Here is a 24,669-nt window from a genome sequence, read left to right as displayed (position 1 = left end):
AGTCAAAGCAACTATGCCATCAATAAAAACTGTACTTTGAAAAAGGTAAGAGATTTATAGACTGAAGAGAAACCTGACTACACAACTGCATTGTAGATTTTGATTTGGATCTTTTCAAGGGCCACTGCTAGGTACTATGTGCCTGTGTTGTGGTGCTGCAGTGCTTGTATTCAATCACAATCATGAATGTAGCCAGATGTGACTCGACAGTGGACCATGCTGCTTAACTGTGGTGTTGGGTGGGTTCAGTACATGTTATGATGCTTTCAGATTAGTTTATCATGACACATCCCCACTGTAAGCTGAGAAGCATCAGTAGTAATTTAGTTCTTTCTGCAAGTAATTAATTCTACTCCCACTTTATGCATGAGGAAACTGAGTCACAGAGACATTACCAAGCCAACTCATAACCAGAATTGAAGCCCCAGGCATTTGGAGTCTCAAGTGCCACTGACGACATCAACTATACATATCCTCCTTCACTCTAAATGAAAGCACCTCCAGGATACAGAAACAAAAGCCATATGAGTGATTGTTGTCCTTAATGTACTGTTATCTCTCATCTCTTTTGCTGTCCCTTGGTTACCTCATAGTTACAGCATTTCACCTTGTTATCTGATGTATTGTACATATGCATATTTGGTTATTTGAAATCAGATAGTAAAGGGGGGAAAACAAGATGAGGGGTGGGGGTGGGGGAAGGGAAATGGGGACCAAGACATGAGAAAGGGTATCAATGTTTGTGAAGTAATGCACCTTCTATCTGGTGAATATAATGTAACCCTTCTATTAATTACAATAAAAAACATGGAAAAAAACCTATCCTCCTTCATAAGTATTTTTTAAAAACATGTTTTACCAGAGATGTACAAACTCCTATTGGGATGTGATGCCTGTTGCAATTCTACAGTTCAAAAAAGACACTGCAGCCCACATGGCAGTTGCAGTTAATCCACAGGACCAGATCCAAGAGGCTCACCCCAATTTGCTCAAGTGCTATGCAGTGTCACTCACTCCGCTAGGAGAGAACAAAATGTTCACAACTACTAGGATCCTGTCCAAAATGAAGAAACAGCATGCTTGAAGTTTTAATTTCTCTAGAGACAACACATTTTTTTTTCTCTTTTCAAAACTGCTGACCAAAGCTCTCTCCTCTACTTCTGAGTAATTTAAGCTATGGTTTTTCAACAGCCAAAAAGTTAGCTCAGCAATGTGTAACCTCACCTTAATAACATGCCTCCTCTGTCATCCTTCTGGCAACTGCTGTTTGCAAAGATTGATGGTGATACTCTTCCCACATGATGTAAGGATACCAAGAGGGAGGGGGAAAAGCTAGGTGCCAACTATGAATATGGACTTCTGTCGCAAATTTCAAGAAGACTTGTTTGGATGCTCTGTGAGGCTAAACACAGGGCTATCGAAAAGCAAAAAGAGACAGAATCACATTACAGTAAGAACATGAACATTCAGGGTTAAGAGCTAAACATCGCTACCTCAAAATAGAAAAGGATAATTTTTTTAATTTTCCAAACTCTGTCTCAACCCAACCAACATCTGAAACACACATCGCCTCTAAAAAATCATCCTTGGTCCACTGAATGAACCAAGAGCTTTCTACCTGCTAAGAATCTGCTCTACTATCAAGCTATACCTTCAGCCCCTACAAAATCATACCACCAAGCAAAACAGCAGGATCTGAATTGGCGATGGAGTCCAAGGATCCCACAAACATTTAATACCAATATCTAGTTTTCATAGTTTATAATCTATCAAAGGAATGTGGGAAAAAATAATGGTAGATTCTTTGAGAATCTGTTGTGAGAGTAATGTACATACTGAATGATATATAGGTAAGATAGATAGATAGATAGATAGATAGATAGATAGATAGATAGATAGATAGATAGATACAGATGGAGAGATATACATGGATGGATATATGCATAGTTAAAATTCAGTTCTCAAAAGCAAATTGAAATAGAATTTTTTCAGTGTACTTGAAGATAAGCCAGTTGTTTTATTTTAAATCACTCAACCTAGAAAATTGCTGCTGGCTCATACCTATAATTCTAGCTCCTATGAAGGCTAAGACCTGAGAATTGCAGTTCAAAGCCAAGCTGGAAAGAAATGTCCATGAGACTCATTATCTCCAATTAACCATCCAAAAGCTAGACTTGGAACTGTGCCTTGAATTACTACTAGCCTTGAACACAGAAACACAGAGACAATGTCCAGTTCAAGCCTCAGGACCAGCAGCATGTGTGTGTACAAATTCTCTCTCCCTCCCTCCTTCCGTCCCTCCCCCCTCTCTCTCTAGAATAGAGAAAATACTAGCTTTAAAAAGAAATATGAACAGGATCCCAAGGTCAAACTTGTATTACTCTGTTCCCAGAAGAAGAGAAGAATATTGATGCAGGAAAAATATTTGAAGCAAATAATGGCTGAAAGCTCACCAAATTTGTTGAAAGCATCTCAGCATTTGTTGAAATACACTGTTTTACAGATTCAATAAACCCATAGAACACAAAGAAGACAAACTCAAAACCATACCCAAATATACTGCAATCAAACAGCTAAAAGCAACCAGAGAAAAAAAGAAATCGCACAGATAAAAGAGATTCCAAATTACTAGAAAATTCTCCTAAGAAACCATAGAGGGCCACAAGAAAAGAGAACAGCATTTCTACAGTACTGAAGGGAAAGAACTTGTCACACAGGATGATATTCAGCAAAAAAATCCAGAATAAAATAAAAATAATGATACTGTCAGACAAAGGAAAAATAATAGAATGTTTCCAGCATACCTATGATATTAGGAACACCCAAAGAACTTCTTAATCCTGAAGCCAAGTGACAAGAAAGATGAAAAAAATCAAGACAAATAGATAGTTTAAATTATATTTTTTATTTTCTTTCAGTAGTTATAAAAATGAGTTAGCATTCAACAAACCATTTTATAAGTACAAAGCATCGTGACTAATGTCACTTTCAAATAGATATTTTTCAAAAGGTATTAAAATATATACAACATTTCTGGGTGTGGTGGCTCATCCCTGTAATCCTAGCTACTTAGGAGGCTGGATCTGAGGATCAAGGTTCAAAGCCAGCCAGGTCACAAAAGGACCTGAGACTCTTATCTCCAATTAACCTCTAGAAAAATGCAAAGTAGGGCTTGGCTCATACGTAGGGCTGTAGCCTTGAGCTGAAGAGCTCAAGGGCAGCACCCAGGCAGAGTTCAAGCCCCATGATCCCCCCCCCCACACACACAAGATAGATAGATAGATAGATAGATAGATAGATAGATAGATAGATAGATAGATAGATAGATAGATAGATAACATTTGAAAAAAGAGAGATCTACAGATTGGGTATCCATTATTCATTTTCCCAAGACTTGACATCTTAAATGCTTCTTTGGATATATGAAACTGGTAAAAGACTATGTATTTATTCAAGACTCGATAAGTACTAAAATCTGAAAAGTTTCTGATGCTGAACATTTCAGATAAGGGATAGTTTACCTGTAATGTGGGTGTAATAAGCAGACATCAAAGTAAACTGTATACTCTAATAGAAAACAGAAAGAAACGAAACCTAGTAATATAGAGATGTGGTAATATTCCTGTAGTCCTAGCAATTGGGAGACTATGATATGAGGACTAAGATGTGGGTTGGACTACATGAAATATTGTCTCCAAAATGCTAACTTAAGAACAATATAAAGAGAGAATATAAAGGTAAATGGTACATGAAAATGAAAATGCTGAAGAGTCATGCAAAATAAAAGGTAATCTGGGGTACCAGAGGAAGGAGGGAGGGGAAGGTACAAAATAAAGCAAAAATAAAAATAAAAGCAAAAATATCCAAAGCTATCAATAATTGGAATAAGCATAAATGGTAATAAACAAATGAAATGACAGAACTCAAGACTAAAAAATAAAAAGACATGACTATATGTTGTCCATAAAAATGAACCTTAAATATGTTATGAGTGGGTTAAAATAAGAAGGGAAAACGTACAGCATTTTAACACTTTACTACATGGGCAGTATGTAGTATCTATATTAACATTAAGCCCAATAAGCATCAGGGGGAAAAAACCCTGAAAATAAAAAGGAACATTCCCTAATGATCAGGAGCTAATAAAAGGAAACATTTTAATGTTTAATGATATGCTTATAACACCACAATTTCAAAATACTTATGCAAAAACTCACAGATACTTGGAGACTTCAACAGTTCTCTCTTAGAAATGGACAGAAAAAAAAAGAAATGAGTAAAGAATAAAAAACTAAAGAATACTACTGACAACTTGACCACACTAACACTGACATGACATCCAAATATATTATAAGCCAAGCAACATATCTAAAAATCATCCACAGGGCAAACAATAATAATAGAACTTCAAATACTTTTTGAACTAAATGAGGACACTATGAAATTACACCAACCAGCAATTGTGGGATCCAGCTAAAGAGGTGAACAGTAAATTAATATCATTAAATTTATATAATGAAGATAGATCTCAGATCATTAATATAAAATCTTCTGATTAAAGAAACTAGGAAACTCACACACCTCAAGCATTTAACTATCTAATTTCCAAGTTTATCAATTATGTATTTTTATATTTCCATTTTCTAGAAAGTAATGAGGCATATATATGCATACATGTGTGTACATATAAATGTATGTATTAACATGTCCTGGAGCAAGAAGACTAAATAAAAAGCTCTATTTTAATCTTTGTTCTGTTACTGGTAGTGCTTGGTTGCCTTTGGAAAGGTAAAGCCAAAATACATGAAACATTTCAGTAAAAGAGCCTTCATCAAACAAAAAACGAGAATTCAAGCCATTGCCCCTTGTTGGATATTGAATAGAGCTGATAAAAAGAAAAGTCAGTGTCATCAGAAGTTCTACCAAAACATGCCTTATCCTGGCTATTCTGCTCCAAGCATTAAGTGTGATTAAAAAAAAAACAGAATTTTATCTGCTCTCCACACACATCCACGAGCCTCTGAAATAAAAAGGATATGTACACATTTATGTGTATGCATGCATATATACTCACACACGCGCACACACACACCTGATCACATCCAATTAGTAGCATTGCACAAATAAGTTATTATGAAACTGAAGCTAATTTTTAATTAACTAGTAATTGTAAGGATCTTTCAGCTAATGAAATAATTTCATTTATCCCAAAACAATGCCAATCACTCTGCTGTGGCCCTCCACATCACACATCCTACCTCTCTGTGTGCAAGTGGAGAACTGTGCCTTTATCTACAGTGTGCTTGGGGTTTGCAAAACCAGGAGCCTACATCACTTCAAAGGCCAACCAAGACAAAGGAATCATTTACTTAACCTAGTTTGACCAAGCTTCCATCATAAGGAAACTGGAAGTAAAATCTAGAAATTTTAGGATGTTGCTCTAAAGAGTAAGTGTGACACTGGGTACCAGTGGCTCACGCCTGTAATCCTAGATACCCTTCAGGTTGAAATCTGAGGAGCATGGTTCAAAGCTACCCTGGGCAGGAAAATTTTGTTAGACTCTTATCTCCACCAAACTACCAAAAAATGTCAGAAGTGGAACTGTGGCTCAAATGGCAGAGCACTAGCCTTGAACAAAAGAAGCTCATGAACAGCACCCAAGCACTGGTATACACATACACACACACACACACACACACACACACACACACACACACACACAAAATATGTTAAGTAAATAACACATAAGCATATTAGCACAGGATTCTCATTTGAACTAATATATACCCTGGGGCCCAGGGGTAAAGACATTAAGAACTTCATTTCAGAATTAAGTTTGAATGTTTGTAGTTCTTATTTTCTCTTACACATTTGATTCCAGTATCAAATCTAAGACAAAAATCAACCTCAAATTAATAAAAAGGTACATATGCAATATTATTTGGTGTGAAGTCACATATGTTATCAAACATATTATATATAGTAGAGTGGCATGAAAATAAATGCTGGGCACTGTCCCTCCCATGCCTGTCATTCCAGCTACTTGGAAAGTAGAGCTGGGGGAGGGGCGGGGAATTGGTAGGATGAAACCAGCCTGACAAAAAATTTAAAGAGATCCTATTTAATAACAACAACAAAAGTTTGGCCTAGTGACACATGCCTGTCACCTCACTGATAGGGGAATCCATTATCTTGGCAAAAAAAAAAAATGCATGAGAAATTATCTGGAAAAAAAAAACTCAAGCAAAAACATGGGCTAGGACATTGCTCAAGTGGCAGAATGTTTGTCTAGCAAACATGGAGCCCATAGTTCACATACTGGTATATACTGCTTACACACACACACACACACACCACATCACACAATAGGACATATACAAGTAAGTGTACACTTGAGTAGTACCCATTCTACACCAGATTCTCTGTATCCATTACTTCATCCAGAAGACGGTCAGGTAACTGCCTACAACTAGAGGAAACGTAAACTCAATCCCCAACTATGCTAATGTATACTTTCTTCACCCTACTCAGTCTCCCTTAGAGATGACTGTCTGTCAGTCCTTTGTTTTTCAAATAATGATTCTACTTGCTAATTCTATTTGGTAATAGAATTCCAAAGGCCTGAATTTAAATAGATTGTTCTAGCCACAGACACAATGTCTGGCACATAGCTTACATCGGACAAGCATTTACAAAACTGAATGCCTTTCTAGGAAGTACAAAACTGCACAGCAGAAACACAGGAAAACGTAAGAATTATCCTAGAAGTTACATCCTCCACATGATAAGGAGCACAGAAAAGTTTGGGTTCAAAAGTCAACTCACTGGGCAATTCATACAGCAAATGAGCTCAGGTATTATATCCTTCCTTGGGGCGGGGGTGGGGGGAGGGAAATGGGGGGACCAAAGCATGAGAAAGGGTATCAATGTTTGTGAAGTAATGTATCTTCTATCTGGTGAATACAATATAACCCTCCTATTAATTACAATAAAAATATATGAAAAAGTATACACTGTTCCTCACATTTTTATGATTTATGTAAATATAGATTAAGTAACTTATGAGTAACAGCTTTATTCAGTAAGATCGTGACAAATGAAGAGGCCTAAACTATCTTCATCAACACCTGCTAGGAAGGTGATTCAGCAGTGGGCTGACTGGCCCAGTGTTGTGCCTCTCCAAGGCTTCAAGTCTAGCCAGTACAGTGGTGCAAATTAGTTCTGTGTCTCATAGCTTCCTCAGCTTCTCACATGAAACCATGGCCCTTACAGTACAGTTCAGCCTCCCCACAGCACAGGTTCCCTCAGCCTAACATCATATTCCACCAACAGGCCCCTGTTGTGAGCTGCCATTTACATAAGAGGGATGGCAAGCAGAGGAAGCCACCCCATCCAAAAAAAAAAAAAAAGGTAAATACTTCCCTTCCTCATTTACCTGTTGAAAACTCCAACCATGTGAATGAAAGACAGGAACCACTGCAGAATTCATCCATCTCTCCCTCTATCCTTCTTTCCTATCCCTTCCCTACTGTTGCTTCCAAACTCCTGTCCCCAATAGTACTAGAGTTTGGAGTCAGAGTTTTTCACGTACCAGGCAAGTGCCTCCAGCTCTTCTGCTGTAGTAAATTTTCCATCTCATTCATTCCTAGCCCAGCCTGAACTCCAAATACCTATTTAGACTTTCAACCAAAGGTGGCTGACAGGTGTGCACCCAGCTTTTTCTGTTGAGATGAGGGTCTTGTGAACTCTCCTTTCTTTCAAGCTGGTCTGGAACCACAATTCTCCCAATTTCCTCAAACCTTAAGAACATGCAACTGCACCAAGCTTTTGGTTGAGAAAGGGTCTCCCAAATTTTCCACCCATTAGCCTTGAGCCATGAGTCTCTCAATCTTTATCTCCAGTAGCTTAAAGTCACAGGCCACCAGCACAAGACTTTACCTCCACCTTTTAACACTTTGCAAAAAAAACCCTTAGAATGGATTATTCCTGCATTTACCTGGATATGATGTTTTTAAGTATGCAACCTGGATCATTTCTAAGGAAAAAGAAGAAAGATCAAATCTTTATGAGGAATGTGTAGACATGATCGCTTTGTGATGATCTTAATGAGTTCGCAATTACTCTTACGTCGCTTTCATTACATGTCACAAATGCCTCCTCCGTCAGTTGGAGGAGAGTTAAAAACCAATAATAACAATAAAAATACTAACAAGTTTACTACAGTAATAAATGTGGAGGCTTCCTCTCTGCACATGTGATTTTATTAAAATATCAAACACTGTATTACTTGTAAGCACTTGTGGAACTAGTCAAAAACGATCATTGCATTCATATGAAATAACCTGGACATTTGAATTCAACTCTCAGGTAATAAGTAGGTTTACTCAATCCTAAGTGCAATTCTAAGAATGCACGATTAAGTTTCTTATAAACAAGATGATTACCTTTAATAATCCTGGCCAGATATTTAAATAGCTCCCCAGCAAATTCATCAACAATCTTGCCACAATGCTACCTATATATAATATGTTATATTATAACATTTCAAAACATAATTATACACATTAATTCAAAATTAAAGGAAGTAGAAAGCATTAACCTCAAACCTTACGTTTGTTCTCCCAAGTATTATGCATAAAGTATGGCTGTCGAAGTGTTGAATGCTGAGTTACAACAGCTGAAATATTACTAAGGGAGTTCAATCAGTGCGAATTTTAATTACATATCCGCACTGACACCTCAGCATGAAATGTCTCACTAAAAAAAAAAATGTCCTTAGTTTCACAGTGTTGCAACTAGACTCTATCCTGAAAAAAGCTAAGTTCACATGCTATTGTATTATGTCAGCTGACATTGACAACATGTCCATGTCTACAATCCTGAAGTGTTTCTTTAAATACGGTATTGCCTCCCCTCCCCCCAAAATGGAGTCTGATAACAGCCCCTTCTAAGACACAAAGACAATAAGATCACCATAGCAAATCTATAGTGTCAACAGGTTTAGGATCACAAACATTGAATGAGCTGAATATTGTACCTACCCTTCAATGATGCCTGCAGTGTGACAGGGTCTGATGGTTACCATGGTAATCATGTGACAGCCTCTGATTTATTACCTCGTTCCCCAGGACTGAGATGGCTCTTCGGCTATACCTTCAGCAGCAATTGCAGATTTGAGAGCTACACTATGATAAATGTCTACTATCTAAAAGATAGACTCAACAGAATGTAATCTTGGAGAGCAATGCTTTACATGCAAATTACTAGCTTTGCTTTCCTTTCGAATCCCAGTGATTCCAGAGCCATGCAGAAGGAAGACCTCTGCCCTCTGACATAGGGATTCTTCTCCTGGGGGACTGTCATTTGCAGGGACACCACCCAGTGAATAGTTAAGCAGCCTGAAATAAAAGATGAGGTCATAAATTCTGCTGAGGCTCACCCGAGCAGGCCATTGATTACAAAGGCAAGCATGCATCTGAGCAATTAGTGAGGCATTCAGTTATGTGGCACCAAATGTTCACTGTCCTTAGGAAGTTATCACCATCGGTCAATAAATTATGTCATTTCATCACAACTAATAGACATGGCGAATGCTTCTACACAGCAACCTGAAAAGAGCATTTCAGGGAATAAATTTCCCAGCTGGTGTCCATTTGCCAACATTTCCTGGTTAAACATGGCAAAGGATGATGAGCTCTTATAAAAAAGAAATTTAGAAAGCCACACAGTTTTATCTGACTTCCGCTTCAGGAAACACACCAAACCCAGTACCAGTGAATGATCCCAGAAATTCATTACACATTTCACTATTAAAAGATGTCAGCTGTCAACCTGCACATGGTGCACTCATATCCTAGAAAGATTATAACACCTATCAATGGATTCTCTTCTATTGTGTTTCATCTACTCTTTGACTGCAGAGCAGTAAAATACTGAGAGAACATGGCCTTTCAAGCTTCTCTTGTAAGGACCACACACTAATTTGCGTATTAGTAATCCCATGTGGCTACCAAGCTATTGATTCTGCTATCTAATCCCCTTGCTTTGACAGGAAAGATATTGCTTTTAGGATAAATTAAAACAATCTCAACCATCGTTTATGGGCAATTCTTAGAGCTGGGTGTGCAAGAAGTATTTTCAAAGGAATAAAAATTACACACAATATTTTCAGAGCACAAATGAAAGACTATTTTGCTCTTTATGTTTGTTTAGGACCAATATTAAAGCATGCCCAGGGCTCAAATCTTCCTGATACATACAATTCAGAGGTAGAAATGTTCCTTTCATTTTCTGTTTTGTTGATTCAAACCTGTAGTCATCTTGTCTGTATAGGATATTAATACACTCCTCATAAATCATTGATGACTTAAGCAAAAACTTGCATGATACATGCTTTTTATTTTTACCAGTCCTTGAGCTCAGGGCCTGAGCACTGTCCTTGGATTTCTCAAGGCTAGACTCTGCCACTTGAGTCACAGCATTACTTCTAGCTTTTTCTATGTATGTGATACTGAGGAATCAAACTTGGGTCTTCATGCATGCTACACAATCACTCTACCACTAGGCCAAACTCCTGGCCCTCATAATAGATACTAAAGCTTATTTTACTTTACTGGTAGATGGAAATGGGAGCAGATGAAGTAAGTCAAAAGACCTCCCGTTACCAAACAAATGAAATAGATGAGTATTTTCAAGAACTACTTTCATAGATCATTTATCCTGGTCAAGTATTGGGGAGGTAGAGATTCCTGTAGAAGAAACTAATGGCCTTGAATTGGGTTTTGGCTTCTCTCCTTGGCAAAGAAAACCGAACAGAATAAAAAGAAGCATCTATCCAACCACCACTATGAGTCTCAAATCTTTACATCACTAAGCACTGTAAATAATTTTGTTCAATCTGATCTATGTAGATTCAACACCTGGAATTCACAGGAACCTCACAATAATCCATTTGGGGATTCAGACTTTAAGTTCAAATCTAAAACAAAATGAGAATTTTTATTATTGGATTAGATATTCAGAAGCATGGTACTGATAAACAGATATGTTGAAGTGAAACTAATTGTACAACTAAATTTTTATTGTTGGGATAATGTACAGAGGGGATACAGTTACATTCATCAGGTATAGGTGCACATTGATACCCCTTCTCACGCTTTTCTCCCCATTTCTCACTCCCACCCTCCCAATCATCTTGTTTTCCCCTTTCCCTTTCCTATTTCAAATAAACCAACATACATACAATATACCAGGTAACAAAATCAGAAAAACCAGTATTAATAGTCAAAATCTTATAAATATATTTTATTTGCTAACATGCTGAATTGCTAACATTTTGGAAACACCCCGTTAAATAAACTGTGATTTAATTATTTTTAAAATCATAAAACCAGGTGCTGGTAACTCACGCCTATGATTCTTGCTATTCACGATCTGAGGATCAAAGTTCCGAGGCCAGTCTGGACAACCAATTCTCAAGACTCTTATCTCCAATGAGTCAGCAAAAAGCAGGAACTACAGGTGTGCCACAAGTGGTAAAGCAGCATTCCAGATCACCAGTCATGAGCAGAAAAAGAAGTCATGAGAGCACTAGGTGCTGATTACAGTCCCAAGATCAGTCTCCCATCCAAGAGCAAAAGAATTACAGAAGGGCATTAGTGGACCATGTCCCTAATCCTAACTAGTGAGAAGGCTGAAATCCAGAGGTTGATGGTTTCAGGGCAGTCCAGGAAGGAAAGTCTGCTAGACTTGAATAGATTTTTTTGTTTGCGTGACTCAAATAGTAAAGTTCCTGCCTAGCAAGCAAGCTAGCTAAGATAACATGAGGTACCGATTTTAAACCCCAGTACCATGAAAAATCAAATGGTCATAAGGTATCTAGAATGCAATATTTTATTATTTAGAACACGGGTTCTATTTTGTTTTGCTACGGAGAAATCTGTTAGTTACGAATTTAAATGTATCTCATAGCAACTTCATTTTGCACCGAAATAAATTAGGCAAATATATGACTTCCAAAGCTGACCTGACCTCAAGTATATACATAGGAAACAAGTGTTTTCACAAAGGTTTCCATTCTGCTCTTATGCATGATCCTATGGTATCTGCAGCACCACTGCATCATCTGGCCTATTACATCTGCTTCACATATTCAAATCCTATCCAAGTAGAGGCAAATCAAAGCTACACAATGGGAGAAAACATTTCTCCCATTGAGATACTCCTAAAATATATGGAGAATTCTCTACAATAGTGACAAACAACTCAATTAAACAATCCCCAAGAGCTCTACAGATATACCCCACCAAAGATATAAAAAGTACACAAGTGGCAAACCATCTTGTGAAAATGAGCTACACATCATATGTCATCAGGGAAATGCAACATCAAACACCAGTTAGATGCCACTGTGTAGCTATTAGAATGACCTGAATTTGGAACACTGACACTACCTATGCTGGCAAGATGGTGGAGCAACAGGAACTCTAATCACTGTTGAGGTCAATGCGAGAGGAAACAGTCATTCTGGAAGACAAGTTGAGAACATGCCTACAAAATTAAACATACTCCTTATTATACTCCTTAACATACTCGTGCTAACCCATGCTCTGCAGTATTTACTCAAATGTGTTGAAAACTTCTGTGGACCAAAAGAGCTGCACATAGATGTTGTTAGCAACTTCATTTACAAGTATCCAAACTTACAAAATCAGGATGGTCAGGAGCTGAATTAAGAACAGAGCACACCCCAACAATGGACTCTTATTTAGTACTCAAAAGCAATGAGCTATTATGCCATGAAACAGATGTAGAGAGAACTTAAATGCACATTTACTAAGTGAAAGAAGCCAATTCTAAAATAATACTAATCCTACATACTCTGTAGTATGACATTCCAGAAAAGGGAGAAATAGGAGATGATGAAGATGATGATGATGAAGAAGAAGAAGAGGAGGAGGAGGAGGGTGGGAAGGAGGAGGAGGGAGGAGGAGGAAGAGGAGGAGGATATTGGATACATGCCGAATTTATGTGCCTTCCACTCAATCATTCCATGAGCACAAAGTCTATCTTTAAAAAAAAAATCTATGTTTTTCAGAGTACTAAGAGTACTAGTAACTCACGATTGTAATCTTAGCATCTTAGTTACTCAGCAGACTAAGATCTGAGAATCACAGTTAGAAGTCATCTCAGGCAGAAAAAAATCTTGAGACTTTTAACTCCCATTAACCACCACCAAATAGCCAGAAGTGGTAGAGTGCTGGACAGAGCTCAGGCCATGAAGTCAAGCACACCATAGGCATGCAGGTATACACACCACAAACACACACACACACACACACACACACACACACACACACACACACACACACACAATCTGTTGTTTAAAAAAAAAAAAAGAAAAATGGATGAAGATTTATAAATCAATCAACCGCTTTCTGGTCCTGTATCCAAAACGAGCTAAATTTCCATCCACCTAGAGCCAGCACTAGAAAGGTGTAGACAGATGTGTCTCCAGTCTTCAACACCTGTGTTTCACCAGTGCCTATAAATCCCATCGCTGTGCTCTGCTTACCTGTGCAGTCCACTAGGAGTTAACAACCGTCAGGCTAGCAGAAGTCAGCCATCTCATTAAATCCCCATGCCTCCACTGGGACTAAGAAATGCCTACACCTCTCACTGCAAGGCAGGGAGAAAATGATTGAAGAGAAGGAGTTAGAGAAGCCAGAAGGGAAATGAAAAAAAAAAAGGAAACTGGATAGAAACAAATAGCAAAGGGAAAAATCAAGTAAGTCCACCCAGAGGCTGACCCTCCTTTTCACCAATCGAAACAGCATTCCTTATAATTATCATTGCAACTGGGGAAACTCTTGTAAGGCAGTATACAATCTCACATTGTTTTAACTAGATGTTGTTTTACTGAGACTACACTGCCCACACCCAGAAGTCTAGTGTAGTCATCCTTTGGCATTTTGTAGGCAAGTGCTAAAATTCTGCAAGTATGAAACATATTGATATTTATTTTCATAATGGCAACATTCCAAGAAAGAATGTACTGTTTTAATGAACATGAACTGGGCTGGAACAAACACACATGGTACAACTTCTCACTTTGAATCTCATCTAAATATGCTAACTACAATGCTAACCAATCCTTCTAGCATCAAATCTCAGCCACGCAATTGCAGGTTTTTGTGCCTTCTGATCCTAATTGTCTAGAGTTGAAGGAGAACCAGTCGTCAGTGAGGATGGTGGAAAGGCATTATGTATAGTAACCTACTGACTACTTTCTAAAGCCCTACAAACTAAAGATGTGTTTGCTTTACTACTTAAGAAAGCACTTGTAGGCCGGGAGTTTGGCTTAGTGTTAGAGTGCTTGCCTAGCATGCATGAAGACCCGGGTTCGATTCCTCCATACCACATACATAGAAAAAAGCCGGAAGTGGTGCTGAAGCTCAAGTGGTAGAGCTCTAGCCTTGAGAAAGTCCAAGGACAGTGCTCAGGCCCTGAGCTCAAGCCCAGGACTGCCAAAAAAAAAAAAAAAAAGAAAGCACTTGTTCCTTAATGTACAAACTTCACTTATTTTGGAAAAAAAAAAGCTTCTGTAAATATAACCATGAATATAGTCATTATGTATTCTGTGCTCACACCAGAGTTTTTTTTAATTAGCATATAACAAAAAAGATACAACTCATATGAAGCTATCACGATGGCACTTACCTGACATTTGAAAGCAATAAAAAAAAATCCATAATCACCAAGTCAACTTAAAAATGAGTCTGAGCCAGGCATGTTGGTTCACGCCTGTAATCCTAGCTACACAGGAGGCTGAGATGTGAAGGTCACGGTTCAAAGCCAGCCCAGGCACTGAAAAGACTATGAGACTCTTATTGCCAATTAACCACCAGAAAACCAAAAGTGGCGCTATGGCTCCAGGGATAGGGTGGTAGCCTTCAGCTGAAGAGTTCATGGACAGTTCCCAGTCCAGAGTTCAAGCCTCATGACTGACCAAAAAAAAGGAGTCTGTATGTGCAAGGAACTGTACATGCTGTTGACAATAACCAGGTATTTGAAGCAATAGCAATGGGTAGACTCAGGCCAACCAATGCCAACGTAAAGTGAAAAGTTGATGCTGAAAGCTTACTATCGTATAAAGATGGAAAGACCTTTATAAATTAGTAAGGATTAGCTAGAAGGAAACCTTGAGAAATAAAATTTAAAACTACGGAAAGGGACCGGGAGTTTGGCCTACCATGCATGAAGACTCAGATTCGATTCCTCAGTATCACATATACAGAAAAGGCCAGAAGTGGTACTGTGGCTTAAGTGGTAGGGCTCTAGCCTTGAGAAAAGTCCAAGGACAATGCTCAGGTCCTGAGTGCAAGGCCCAGGACTGGGGGAAAAAAAAACCCTTCAGAAAACATTTCTATAATATTTCAAGATCTTTTGACTAAAGAGATGTTATATTTACCAGATCTAGAATAACAACATATTCTACTCTAGAATAGTCTAAGACCCACTACAATCCTAACTAATTAGCAATGCCAAATGATCTATGACCAAATTTAAGTAGTTAATATTTATTTCCCTTTTCCTAAACCTAAGGGTTGAATCAAGACAGATCTAAGGAAATGAACCATGAAAATACTCTAAACCTTCCCTGTGCCAAACACAGCTTTAAATACTTCATTTTGCTCGTCTTTGTCTAATCCCAAGGCCATTTTCCACTGACAGCCAGATGAAACAGAAACAGACTGGATAAACTACAAGAGGAGAATTGGTTCTGAACTCTCAAACTCAACAAGCCATTTTCTAGCTTTTCAGCCTGCATCACAAATCACATTAACATAGTTTTCTGTAATTCCTTTATAAACAATGAGAATTAAAGATTACCATTTCCCCCAGGGGAGATACCGTCATGTGATTCCTGTCACAACTATTAAACTAATATTCTACTGAAATGTATATGCTACTTACTTCTTGGCTATTCTGAGATAGAAATGCCAGGTTAGGTTCCCTTCAAACCTTAAAGAGTCTACAAATTCATGCATCTAACTGCAAACACACTAATCTGAAGAATTTGGAGACACTTGAGGTAGCATGTACTAAAATTAGTAAAATATTTATTGAGCATCTTCTATATGCCAGACAGTAGTCTAGGCACCGGATATAGGCAATAAATGGAAGAAAGCCATGGTGCTTATAACTTTAAGTTCCAATGATACATTTAAGCAGCTCTAAACACTTGAACTATGAAAAACTAAAATTATAATATTTGTATAAATGACTGTACAATGAACATATATATTTCTTAATAATCCATAGATAAAATGTGATCTCAGAAGTGAAGACTAAAAAATTATATCCAAAATAAATTACTAATCATCATGAAAGCATCAAGTGCTTACTAGGCATTAATTTTCTCTATGTATGTTACAATGGTAACATAAAAATAAAGGGCCTGGTGCAAGACTTGAAGTAGTTCTAAGTATTACGTAGTACATAAATACAAGAAATCAGAATAAACTTTCAGTCTAATATACACTACAGTGTATAAAATACAGTATCGGGCTATAGGAAGTCATTAAAGAAATGATAATAGAAAAATATAGTGTGGAAGGAAAGAAAAAACAACTAGCAAGTATTCAAGATGGAACACTCACCACACATCCTTATTTCAGAGACTTTTTTAATGTGGGATAATTTATGTATGGCTCAAAATTATTCAAAGAAGACCTTCCTATAAACCTAAGACCTCACCTGAAGAGGAATTATCCATGCTTGCAGTGAAATTAATTCAATCATTAAGCACTCATAGAACAGAAACACATCACCATGCAATGCCAGTATCAACAGCACATAAAGTACCAATTTGACCTTGAAGGGAACCTTAGAGGCTCTTGTTACCCAGAACCTCATTTTATACAATCCCTAACTTTGCCATCTCTTATAAGTCAATTACTCCTATAAAATGTGCACATCTCTGGGTTTTTTTTCCTCCCAGTTCAGAAGCTACAGCGCAGCTTTGTAAGATTTTTACAAAGCAAAAACTATCCACTGGCTTTTTAATTCTAGTTCCATGCTTGTTTAATGAATCAGTTGATAAATGACTATTCAACATACCTCAAATACCACAAAAAGCTTAAGACAATCAGTAAGAAGACAGCATAAAAGACAGCATAAAAGCTGCAAGTATGCTCACACTTCTCAGCTGATTTGACATGTATATATTTACATGCACATAAGATAGACAGACAGACAGATATCATCAAAAGATTACTTGCTGGAACTAACAAAGAAAAATATAAGCAGTATCATCATCTGATTTCTTAAGTCAGAAGAAACATTGGTGATCTGAAACAAGGAATAAATATAGCTCTAATGGTACAAAAAAATAAATTAAAAAATATAAGCCGAGATAACTAATCAAACGTGATTTGGGGTTTGAGGCTTTCTACCTTAAAGTAGACAGGTGCATAGGAGACCATATTTAAATCATGTCTGAGGTCTCTGGTGAGGGTTTAGAGGGTATGTAAAGCATGAGAATTCAAAGCAGCTAGAAACTATTCTACTTTCAACAACACGGCACAGTGTCCCTAACCATCATTATCTCAGTTTGAAGCTCAGAGATGAGCTGCACAAAAATAAGGTCTTAAACTATTGTTCTACCACCAGGTTTCTCTATGAGATATTTTTATTGCCATTACAGATAACTTAAGAACAGCTCATTTCCATTTCCTGTGTGTTTACTGTGTGCCAAATACACAGTACATTTAAACTAAATTATCTCATTTATTCTCCTTAGTGTCCTTCACTGCCATCTCTAATGTTACTGAGTTTGGGGATGTCAGCACCTAAACATCTGCCCAGTCATCAATATCCTACACCAAACTGTTGATTGCATTTGCTTACTTAATTTCTATTCTCAAATGCCAGTCCTCTTCTATCTGCCAAATTGCTCAAGGCTGAAAGTTTGAATAACAGTGTACTGCCTTAAAAAGGCAAATGCAAAGTTCAACAAGAAAAAAGTACTTGAGAGTGATAGCGTTGAGTCAAGGAGGTAAGAGTAAAAAATGAAGAGATGCGGAGAGGTAGAGGGAGAAGACAGTCAACATTTATTGTATGTCCTATAAAATTAAGAAATGTGTGGGGTGCAGCGGCTCACACCTGTAATCCTAGCTACTCAGGTGGCTGAGAATGGAGGATCATGGTTCAAAACCAGCCTGGGAACTAAAGTCCATGAGATTCTTATTTCCAATTAACCCACCAGAAAACTGGAAGTGGTTCTGTGGCTCAAAGGGTAGGGTAGTAGCCTTGAGCTGAAGAGCTCAGGTACAGTGCCCAGGCCCAGAGTTCAAGTCCCATGACAGACAAAAAAAAAAAAAAAGAATAAGTAGGTATGTGATCCATTAAGTAAAAGCCAGCTGATAAGTATGTGGGGTGCTCACCAGAGAGGAGGGCCATCCACTTAAAACGGAATGATTTTCATACAACACAGAATAAGGTCCTCACATAGGCTCAAGTCTACCACTGATGATCAGAGCTGGCCAGAGAAAAGAAGCTAGCACATATTACTAACCAACTAAGCACTAAATGATATAAACAGGAAGCCTGTAGCCAGGCCAACACATTTCTTCTTCCTGTCTTGATTATATCTAACTCTCATTAGATTCTGATCCTATTTGTGTCCACAGCATGTCTTATTTTTATAGCTTCATTCAAGCAACAGAGATGATTCCTTTCTTTGTCCTGCCTTGGGAGATAATTTTCACAAAGGAAAATCCTGACACCTCTTTTCCTTTTCATTTTAATCATCATAAAAACGTACTTTCGCCATATCATACTAGGAAATAAACATCTATGCTATAGCACCTCAGAAAATGGGCCAATCATTAACAGTACCGAAACAAAAGGACTTTATGTGATTTCCCTACTAGAAAACAAGAATTAAGTATATTTTCAGTGAGTAAATAATGTCAGCTTTCTCTTAGTTTTTCTTAGCTTCTTCCTAGAAACAACATACTCACATGAAACTAGTCATTATGTTTAGCAAAAATAAAGCCAGCAATAGAGCTGTCATACATGTGAACTGCTATTTCCTGTCCCTGCATGTTACATAATCCTCAAACATTTTAACAAGTATGATGCCATTCTTGGTTACTATCTATTGATTGCCACTAGCTCTGATTTTTATATCAGCAAGGAAGAAAATTACCTGATTTTTTTAATGAAAATTTATATGTGAGCACCCATTATGGAATTATCCTAGCATACAAATTCTTTTGGTTAATAATCCAGACAGTGTTTGTTACAATCAACTCCACTGCTCAGGAGTATAGCCATTTTTCTAGCCAAAATATGAATACAATTTTTTTTTAAAATTCAGACATCATAAAAAAAAGAAAGGGAGGAAGAGGACACAAAATTCCAACAAAATGGAGCATGCAAAATCGCTGCATCAGACAGCGATTAATAATTGCCTCAAAGTCATCAAGTGGCATTGTTTTTTTGGATGTTAACCATGGGTAGACAACACAGTACAGACTGTTCTGAATTAGGAAAGCTACTGACTCTGCTAAATCTCACACAATACACTGACCACTAGCACTCAAGAGATCATGGTTAAATAGCCAGCAAACCATCTGGGCTAGAAAGAGGTCCCAGTGTCTGGAAAGTAAACAGGAGTTGATGACTAGCTTCCTGCCTATCCACTTACTCACACTTATGATTTCCTCCAGTTCTTTGTCATGGGAAGAAAGTAATTTTAACACTAGCTAATATCTTGGGTAGGGATACAGGGTATTATCCTAAAACTTCCACTCCTTAATAAAAGGTCTTAATCTTAAAATATAGGTAATGTATTAGAGCCAACAATATAAGAACATACTTTACCCATCTTGCTTTCTTTTTATAAAATTCTAGTTCTGGGGCTTGAATTCAGGCCCAGGCACAATCCCTTAACTTTTTTTGCTCAAGGCTGGTACTCTACCACTTCCATAGCTCCACTTCAAGATTTTTGGTGGCTAACTGTAATGTAAGAGTCTTATAGATTTTTCTGCCCTGGCTGGCTTTGAACCACAGTCTTACATCTTAGCTTCTTAAATAGATATTCTTATAGGCATTTTCCATAAGTACCCAGTTACCATCTTGCTTTTTAAAAGCAAGGACTTACTAAATCTTTCCAGAACACAGCTCACTTCAATGATTTAGCATTAATGCAAATGAATCACGTAAATGTACTCTTAGGGAGCCAGGAGATAGTTTCTACAGCCAGTTCTCTCACTTGGCAACATCTGGTAACTTACTCCTTTGATGTGAGTTTTTCATCCTGAAGAGAAGGATGAGCAGTTTATTCTAAGACTTTTTTTCTCCAATATGCACAAAAATCTTAGAAGTTTTGTTTTCAATTACAAACTAGGCTTCTATACTTTTAAAGTAAGCACTTTAGAATTTTTAAATCTACTTCTCTACTTGAAGGCAGAACTTTAAGTACCCCAGAAAAATGATGGTCATTCCTTTTCTTTATAATTTTCCCAAGATTTCATATTTTTCCTAAGCAATGTACTCATGAATTTACAGAAGGGTAGCATAAATGCAATGTGGAACCAACTGTTGCCACAAAAAGTGATCTTCCCATTACACAGGGAAGAAGAAGACAATGAATCAGGACTCATTAAAGAACAAAAGCACTGAATCTTCCCCATAGCTGAATCACTACAAGAGCCTTAGGAACTGAAGGCAAATCCTCTTCTTTATTACTGCTCCAAAGTACCACTTCTGAGGTGGTATCCATGGAGGGTAGGCCCTATGGCCCCAAACAGAAACTGTTCAGTTGTGTTCTTTACCACTGGTGCCTCCTCCAGAGCCTTAGGATAGGAACAGATCTGCATCTCTCAAAGAAAAAGAATAGATCCTCACCTGCCTTTGCTTGATGCCCCTAAACAAGTCCTATTAACCATCATGAAACAGAAGGATAGACTTTCCTGTCTAACAGGTATGAACAAAATCCAAATTAAGGACTCCCTTCCCTATCGCTCATCTCACTATTTTCACACGTACAAAATGTAAATTCTTCTACAGATTATTTCTCAAGGAAACACTGTACATGATGCTTCAGTGAACATCATATAAAACACTTGAGAATCCCTTCTTTGATTGTGTTGTCACTTCTTTCCAAGATTATACTGAAAACATCACATAAGGAATGGCATGAAATTAATGTTATTTCCAAGCTTCAGCCCTGGGATATTTGCCTGTTAATTACAAAAGTGTATATTATGATATCACATTTCAAGACATCAAGTCCAAGAACATGGACTCACTCATCTACCTATGTCCCTCCTTATCATCACCCCTCCTCCCACAAAGAAATTTTACAACAGCATGATGAAATATCTCAGGGAACAATAAAGTAACAGTGTAACTCTGGTAGCTTTTCTTTATACAACCTACAGCTTGAAGGACGGTCAGTGGCATAATAATAACTACGATGACTGAAATGTGTGGTCAGGAAACAGTGCTATTTATCAATATGCTTGACAAGAATAAGGTGAGAGCCTATTTCAGCTAGCCAGAACAACTGCTGTACATCACACTCTCAGGCCTTAAGCCAAGACAGAATGAGTATTACCAAGTTGTTATGGTAACAAAATTGTAGCTGCTTCCATAAAACATTAGCTTTCCATCCTAGGGAGACGGTGCTTAAAATTCTCTACAAGTCCAGGGCTCTAATCCAAAAGAAGCAGCTAATGGTCACTTGCAGGTACAAAAAGCCACAACGAAGGCTAAACTTCACTTGGGCAGACAGAGCACCACAGCAGTAACAAAACAGAGAAGCTCAGAAGGCTCCAAGCCAAAGACCTTCACCCATTCACCCTGTCTGTGTGACAACACACAACCAAATCCATGGCCTTTCCCAGCTGGCTTTACCACTAAACAAGGTCACAAACACCATCACCAATGAAAGCAAGAGCTTCCACAGGAAGCACATCAGCTGACACCAGGAGCACATAGTCAGCGGCATTTAAGACAGAGGCTCTGGAGTCCAAGACATTCCGTTTGAATGCTGATCTTGACTACCTGGCTGGAACAGGAGAAAATACTCTTCGCCTTGCATCACAGAAGTAATCCCTATGGGATTACTCCACAATGGCCAGAATGAGCACTCCTATCAGTTTGGATTTTAATCCTTTTTTTTTCTTTTCCTACACTTGTCTAGCTGTGTGGTTTTAGGCAAATTTCCTTCACTTCTTCAAGCTTTAACTGCAAAGAAAGGAAAATGCTACCTGCCACTTATAGGGTGTAATGCTTATACCCATCAGAGCTCTTTCTGCAATCTAGTGGGAACTTGAGACATGTTGGCTATTGCTGTCATTCTCGTGGTGGCATTTACCACAACCTAGGGTAGACAAAATAACAGGCCCCTAAAGATTCTCAGCCTTGGAAGCAGTGACTATGTTACCTTACATGTCAAATCACACCCTGCAGATGTGGTTAAGGATCCAAAGATTAGGGGATTATCTAGGTGATTACATTAGTAATTTTTTTGCACTTTGCTTACTTGTTTTATTACATTTTGTGTTGTAACATTGTTGTTTATTACCCTTAAGTAGTTGTACAAAGGGATCTTTTCAAATTTTTTTTGCCAGTCCTCAGCTTGAGCTCAGGGCCTGAGTACTGTCCTTGGACTTTCTTAAGCCTAGAGCTCTACCACTTTAGCCTCAACACCACTTCTGGCTTTGTTCTATGTATGTGGTACCAAGAAATCAAACCCTGGTCATCGTGCATGCTAGGCAAACACTCTACCACGAGGCCAAACTCCTGGCCCCGTACAAAGGGATCTTAATCCATGTCCCCTCTTTCATCATACTTCCCCATCTCTCCCACCCATCTCCTCAATTCACACTACCTTCATGTTCATCCATGTACACTAAACATTAACACGGCAACTGCCCACCATTCCTTTTTCCATGCATCTGCCTCTCCTCCCCTTGGTCCCATGTTTCAGCTTCCTGGTTTTCATTTCAACAGAGTTAAACCATCAGAATCCTCTACTTCCCTGCAGATACCATACTTTGGCGTGTGCGTGTGCGTGTATGTGTGTGTGTGTGTATGTGTGTATGTGTGTGTGTGTATGTGTGTGTGTGTTAACTGAAGTCAGTCAGAATAAATGATAATTTCAAAAGCTCTCATAGGCCAAAAAGAGACAGAAAAGTTGAAGCAGAGGTCAAAAGACATCTGAAGATGCCACTGCTGATGCTGAAGATAGAAGAAGGAACCATGTGCTAAGGAATGTAGTAGCTTGGAAAAGAAAATAGCTTCTCTCTGCTATACCTTCAGAATATACACAAATCTGCTGACACCTTTAATCCTCTAACCTGCAGGACTATAAGATTACGTGTTTTTTAAGCTACTATGCTACTAGAATATATTAAAATACTACCTTCGTAATCTATTCAATGAGAAAGTTGGGAGAGGGAGTGTAGTCCACATAGTAGGTCCTGAGTGAATAATAGCTGGTAAATTATACCTGAGAGATGACGAGAAACTCCAGGGCTCTCTGAGCAAAGACATCTAGTCATCTACCACTGCTAATGTCTGTTACCTGCACACCTGCATGCCTCCTGCTGCCTATCCTCTAACCATTCATTCTCAGATAATTGTATCTGAAATAGCCCAGACAAAGAAATGAACCAGAAAAGAAGGACCCTTCATGCAAAAAGCAGCTAAATTCTGAAGTTAAGAAAACCTAGAAAAGAACGTCAGTGGCCCAAGGCTGACTTGTAAATCAAAGCAGAAAATTGCCATAATACTTAGAAAAGAAATAACAAAAAACCAAGTCTACTTGCCTCAGGTCAGGTCTAAAATCAGTGAGCCTACAAATCTGATGGCATTCACAATGAGAAGATTCCAGATTACCCCCAGTGAATACAGACAAAAATTCAAGAATCTGTCTTGCCAATAAATGAGGGAAAACACAAATATAGGAAAGAATTATAAATGATGACTTCTCTTCCTCCTGTTCCAGCAAATGACCAGTGTGGATGAAATACTCTGACTTCTCTTGGCAGCAGCCAGTCTATAAGTACATCAGTAACACCACAAGTAAAGGCTGGGTTCATGCTATTCCTTCTGCAGAGGACATTGCCTTATGCTGCCTCCATGCCTCCTGGCTAGAGGAGGAGTAGCTTTAATTGAAAGAACAAATCTACACAGAGATTAAAATGATGACAGCAGCAACACACCCACATCATATATAGGAAGATGAATTGATACACCTGCAATAAATAAGACTAGTAAGGGAAAAAGAATACAGCAAAGAAACAAGGGGATAGACAAATCAAGTGGACAAGTCAGAGATATTACTCTCCTGTGCACCTTCATCTACTTTCTGAAAAGTACTTTATGGGTACACTATGTGCAGCTCAAGGTCAGTACTAGAATGTTTACTTAGGTGATTATATGAGGTCAAGGATAACACACCATTATCACACAAGATTTTCAGATTTGACATATCTTTGTAAAATATGTTCAGAAGGTTATGTTCAGGTCTTTCCAACAAGAATCTGTAAAATAGTGGAAGTCAGGACATCTCAAATTCATCCTCTATATGGTGAGACAATATGAAAAAAAGAAGAAGAAAGACATGAACAGGCACCACTAGCTCACAAC

Source organism: Megascapheus bottae, chromosome 2 (genome assembly GCF_031878675.1).
Source record: "Megascapheus bottae isolate mThoBot1 chromosome 2, mThoBot2.hap1, whole genome shotgun sequence".
Taxonomy (NCBI): Eukaryota; Metazoa; Chordata; class Mammalia; order Rodentia; family Geomyidae; genus Megascapheus; species Megascapheus bottae.
This window is presented reverse-complemented; position numbering follows the sequence as displayed.